This window comes from Atta colombica, unplaced genomic scaffold, assembly GCF_001594045.1.
Source record: "Atta colombica isolate Treedump-2 unplaced genomic scaffold, Acol1.0 scaffold70, whole genome shotgun sequence".
Lineage (NCBI taxonomy): Eukaryota > Metazoa > Arthropoda > Insecta > Hymenoptera > Formicidae > Atta > Atta colombica.
Genome location: NW_017259562.1, coordinates 401,338 through 407,953, shown reverse-complemented (window position 1 = coordinate 407,953; position 6,616 = coordinate 401,338). Strand labels below are relative to the sequence as shown.

Genomic DNA, 6,616 nt, shown 5'->3' with positions numbered 1-6,616 from the left:
TTTTTACAATAAAGCCTCGAATTTCGGAAAAAAAACGGCGGAAGCAAAGTTATACACCTAATATAATTCTATTCTTGTTTTTCTACGCAATAATTTCTAGTTAATCTTGTTACTAGTCATTGTATCGACTTACAGGAATGGTAATTATGGTATTAATAGTGGAAATGTCATTTTTATCTCTGTATAAAATAGAGACAATGCAATATAATATAAACAGAATGATCGAACAGGAACACGCTAATTTAAACAAAAAATTTTTTTAATTCAATAAAAAATTTTTTTAATTTAATAAAGAATAACGATTCAAATAATTAAATAAATAAATGAACCACTCAAGTTATTATGAGTAAAACTATTTTTATCAACAATCTAAATTTTGTACAGATCTCTTTTGTTTCGATCTCTATCAGATCATTTTCAATATTAAATAATGAATTAAAAAATATTATCAGTAACTATACAAGATGTTCACAAATTAAAATATAAAAAGTGCATGTTGTACTAGCATGTTGGCAAGAGGAGTTACGGCAGGAGATGGCCTAGATATAAACAGCTTCATATCGAAACTTGATGTTAGTCAAATTCAAAAGTCACATAATAATTGAATGAATCTATTATACCATACACTTCTTCTCAAATTCACAATATATTGATACAGTGAATTCAATGTAGAAAAGATGTATACATACTTCATATTCACTTTACAACTGATTAAAGTTAGATCGTCTAAATTAAAAATTGAAAAAATTGAATACTAAATGCAATTCAGCGAATCATAAAGATTCTTGAAATTGTAGAATTCTGAGATATAAAACATGAGACTCTGAGAGCTAAAACATTCGATAGATAAAATGATATTTAGTGTTTTGATAGTTTGAATGTTCTGGCATTATCTTTCTACATATTAGGATCCCTTTTGCAACGCTGAAATGCGCATTTTTTAGCATCAAGAAAAATTGAACTTAACTTTGTAATCTGTAAGAAAGAGGCAATAGATTCTGCTATGTATCACTATATGTTATTTATTTTAGAATTTAAAGTTCAACATGTTTAATTTAAATTAAAAATAAATAATTAGAAAGGCTATGAACCAAATAATAACAAAGTAAACATGTAAATATAAGAAACAAATATAATTATCATGATCTAACGCAAATAATAATATACGTCGTTTCGAGTTCGATTGGATCATCTTCAGTGTTACATATAAACATAATTAAAATAGAACAGATAAACAAAATTAATATACTTAAATAAGAGTCTACTAAGTATACTTAATATCGGGTCAACTAATAAAATAATACAATATATTATAAATGGCCATCAGTAGAAACGCATCCTGTCATCGTGAATCCGATATTACATCCGCAACGATAGAGTAAATGTTAGATGTCAAAATAATAAAATTCCATATTGGTGTCAAAATGTGCAAAATTATTTAGCATAATTAAGCATCGTAAATACAATAATTCTCGTTAAAAAATAATGGAAACAAAAATTACCAATACAGTATTTAAAGCAAAGAAAAACTCCAGAACATTAAGTACAAAGATACAGAATGTATAATAAAGAAAATCTATAGATTACTACATGTATAAATTAAAACTTGTAGTCAAAGTTAACCTTAAATTTACAATGTTGCGATGTTTAATGATAAAAAGATCTCCAAAAAAAGTATTAATACAAAATTTCTTCTGTCAAGGATAATTCCACGTTGAAATTATCCTTGACAAAATAGTATAAAAATTCGGAAACTGTATTGCGAAAAAATTGGCGAAAGCGTCTGGCTGCGATAAACAGAGTGAAGAAACCGTAGGGGAAGGAATCGTTAAGAAAGTAGAGGATGGAAATAGGAAAGAGAAACAAGAAGAAAAAAAGAAGAATAGCTAAGAAAGGGACAAAGGTTGTATGAGAGATAGGAATCGTGTAACAATCAGGTTCACTCTGCTTGTTTAAACCCTGGCTTTGCTTTTTGATATGAACTATCTCAGATATCAACCTTTTTTGTAGGAAGGTTCCTTATCAAGGATTTTTACATTATTCCAATCAAAATTATGGTTGCATTCAATACAGATGGTTCGTGATGACCGTTGGAGAGCCCATATTTTTATTTATGTCAAATTTATGTTTTTGCTATATCGTTGCGGATGTAATGCGTCGGATTCACGATGACAGAATGCATTTCTACCGATAGCCATTTATATTGTTATTATTTTATTAGTTAATCCGTTTATTTAAGTATATTAATTTGATTTATCTGTTCTATTTTAATTATGTTTATATGTAACACTGAAGATGACCCAATCGAGATCGAAACGACATATATTTATTATTTGCGTTAGATCATAATTATATTTGTTTCTTGTATTTACATATTATTTACATATACCACCTTGATCAAAAAGTTCCCGGAATTATCACCAGATGATGCTCTGAGTTAACTGATTTGAGTTCTGTTTTTTTTGGTTAGATTGCCATATCTATCATTGACATTCCCATCAAATTTTATCACCGTAGCTTGACATTTGTAAAAGTACGCCGTCTTGAGTACATCTACCTCTGCACGTATTTTCGATTTTTTACAGTTTTAAAAATGGAGTTGAATTTTCAACAACGAGCTTGTATTAAATTTTGCGTTAAACATTGGTGTGAAAACCTTGGAAATGTTGGGAAACTGTTTCGGCAGTGATACTCTAAAGAAAACAGCCGTTTATGAGTGGCATGAAAAAACTATTACGGGGAACGCGTTTTAATAACCGAAAGGAGGTAATGGAAAAATCGAAGACGGCTCTGATGGCTATACAATAGAGTTTCAGGAATGTTTCGAGAGCTGGATCAAGCGCTGGCATAAGTACGTTGCAGTCGATGGGGAGTATTTTGAAGGGGACAATACTTTTGATGAATAAAACTTTGAATTTTCTGAATGAATTCCGGGAACTTTTTGATCAAAATAGTATTGTATTTATTTTGTTGTTATTTGATTCATAGCCTTTCTAAACATTTATTTTTAATTTATATTATTAAACCATTGTTATATGATGCATGTTTAATTTAATTATTCACATAAATATTATTTAGAATAAAATCTTAATAAAATTATACTCATTCGACGCGTTTTTACTCAAAACGAATGAATCTGGCAAAAAACGCGGTCGGCTTTGTGAATCGAATTATTAAGCGTTAAAATTGGAGACTTTAAAGGTTAATATATCTATCATCCCGACTCAATATAGCGCTATGTACGTTCTGCTTTATACAACTTCACTGCTTTAATCACTGCTTTACAAACAAATCCATTGTTTTAAAAACATAAATTCACTACTTTAAAAACAAAAATCCATTGCTTTAAATACACAAATTCTTTGCATTAGCAACGAATTTGTGTTTTTAAAAGCCAGTTTCATCAATGCTGATCAAGCTTAATCGTGATCTGCCAATGCTAGAAAGAAACGAACTTTTTAGCGTTAACTATAGACTAAATTTGACCGTAATTAGTCTCAGGGTGCGAAATACGATCCTCCACGATTTTTAAATTTTCGCTTTAAAACTTAACTTTGAAAGTTGAAATACTAAAAACAATTATTACAATCACAATATGCATTAAAAATAATTAAATGTGTTATTTTTATTATATTAAAAATTATATTAAAAATTACAAACATGTTAAACGCAGTTATTTTCGCACGCAACGATGTGACGTCATAATTCGGTATAGATTTGACAGCTGCCTTACAAACATTTAAAAATGAAAACATGCAAAAGACAACGAAAAAACCGTTGTTACAAGTAGTGCTTTGTTCTCTTATGTAAAAGTACGACTATTTTCACGCTTTCAAAGATATTTGTATTGGTGTCAAAAGGAAATACGAAGAAAAAATGATTCGAGATCGCAAGACGCGACGATGCTTTGTCTATATCATTGAATTTTGCTATGAAGATCATTTTAACATAAGTTTAAATATTATTTTTAAAATTAGCTAGCAAAACATAATTCACAATTCGTTTTAGTTGTAAGAAGATATATGAGAGTACGGCTTGGTCTAGATCTGTACGATTAAGAAAAGGAGTATTGGCTATGTTTGACTGTCAACCTGACAGATAATATTGCCATTTAAAACATGAACGTTCAGGAATTCTAAAGTGTCAGAAAATAGAAAGTTTGAATGAAATCTACAGACTAAATCGATTGATAAGGCTTGTGGACACATAATAGATGAACCTGTTACTGAAGAACCAGACGTCAATATTGGTAATTATAGATTGATAATTATATTTTACATATAGTTGAATTATATAATATTGAACAATATAATATTGAACAATATAATATTGAACAATATTTATAATGAACTTGTAGATAATAAATTGAAGATAACAACCGAAAGTTGAATAATGTATCTCTAAAATCAAGGACGTCGGCATTCAAGCAAAATTAAAGTTCGAAAAATAATGCGTAGCAAATACGTACAAAATGTAACTGTTATGTGAGATATTTGTTGTGCAACAGAACAGAAATATATGATTCAACAGAAGCAAAAAATGGTACAATCTTCATCGACAACCAGTACTACTATAATAAATAATCTTGATGATACACTTAACGACGATGATGAATACTTACCATCCGAAGAAACAAACAAAGAGATAATGAATAGAAAACAAAATATGTATGTAATTTAAAAATGACACTTATTACAAATAAACCAAAAATGTATTTGAATATTCCGAATGATGCTTTCTTTTTAATAAAATTATTAAATCAAAAAACAGGAATTACAACAAAAGAAATTTGCTTAACACTTTATAAAATTAAATTAAATGATACTTTTGCATTTGGCAATTTGGAATTAGTGCTAGTAATGCAAGTGCTGTTTTTCGAAGAACTCTTCCTATTTTAGCACATTATTTAAAACAATTAATAGTTTGACCTTCAAAACAGTCTTTAAAAATAAATTTACCGTTACCATTCTGTGCTCGATACGGTCATGTTAATTGATTGTTTAAAAATTGAGATTCAGAAGCTTGGGTGATGAATCAAAGTGTAACTTGGTCTGAATACAAAAAAAAAGATTAAAATCTTAATATCTATGTCTACTTAATATCTATGTCAGCGGATGATTTGATTAATTTCATATCAGAAGGTTTTTGTGGAAGAACGTCCGATGCTATTATCATTGAATAAAGTCAATATTTAAATAAGCTGGAAAACTGTGCGGTCATAGCTCGAGACTTAAGAATATTGAACATCTTTAAGAAGGAAAGGATGTATTCTTATTTGACCGAGTAATGTATATCGAGTAATTTAAAATTAACAAAGGATGAAGAAACTCGTTTCGCTAGCTTAAGAATTCACATAGAAAGAGTCATTAGAAAAATAAGAGAATTTAATATTCTGAAGTCTCATTCTTCAATCCATCATGAATTATTAGATGTGATAGAAGATATAATCATTGTGGCTGGAGGATTAATTAATATTCAATTACCACTTATAGCACAATAAATTTTGAAAATACTTTTATGTTTATTTATTTTCCATGTTACATATATGTTACATTCAAGCTCCGCATGCATAGAGTTGAGGGGAGTGAACGCAACAGGAACCGAATTATTAGATCGATTTGATGTCCAGGCTTCGGACCGCAAAGAAGCCGTGGGGAAGGACTGACGCAAATCGGGAGGCACTTCGCTTCGTCCTGAAACTCTTAACGAAATCGAATAGAGGACGAAGCGGAAATCTCAACTCCAACTACAAACTTGCTCCATGGACACACGAATACGTACTTTTTATTTAAAGTGCCCAAACTGAATCAGTGTGCCGAGAGGGCGCACTTTAACGCCAGATGTGCCGGTATGCCCTTTCGGTCATGGAACTTAATCCAAGTGACCGGGGAGAGGGCGAAGTGCAACTGCAGGAGAGCTTACAATAAATACAAGGAGAAGTTTCTCAAATTAACAAAGGGTTAAATTTAATAGTAATATAATAAAAAAAATATTTAGCAATACATTTTTGTTATACGATTTCTTTGATTTTCGTTTTGATTAGGTATGTGTTTTTATGCGTGCGTGCGTGTGTACGAGGGTTGCTCCGTAAGTTTTGAGCTTCGGCAACATTTAGTGTTACCGAGCGCCATCTGACCATTCCATTCGAAAGATTGACAATTTTAACGGTTGCTATCTTCAGAACGCAAAGTCACATGATTGCGACTTGTATTGTTTACATTGATTTGAAAATTTTGTGTCGACAAAAAATTAACTCGTGAAAATTTTAAAGCGATGATTTTTTTATGACTTTCAACGTGGATTATCAAGGCAAGAGTGCTTCGATCAACTTACTTCGACTTTTGGCGATAAAGCCCCATCCATTGCCACTGTAAAACGCTGGTACAACGAGTTCAATCGTGGACGCCATTCGCTTGCGGACGAATCTCGAGAAGTCCAAAGTCGGCTTTTGTGCCGGAAAACATGCCGTGCGCGAATAAGCAAGATAAGCTGATAAAGCAAGATCGTCATGTTACATATCGTGAGATTCAGTCATCTTTGGGCATTAATATAAGAGGAATCAATCAGATATTGCATGAAGAACTGACTGTCAAAAAGATTTGTTCGCGTTGGATCC

General features: G+C 30.8%; 1 pseudogene; it reads left to right on the top strand.

Annotated features, from left to right (window-relative positions):
- Positions 1-506: 506 nt before the first annotated feature.
- On the top strand, positions 507-4,488 carry LOC108692422 (annotated as a pseudogene).
- The last annotated feature ends 2,128 nt before the right edge of the window (positions 4,489-6,616 follow it).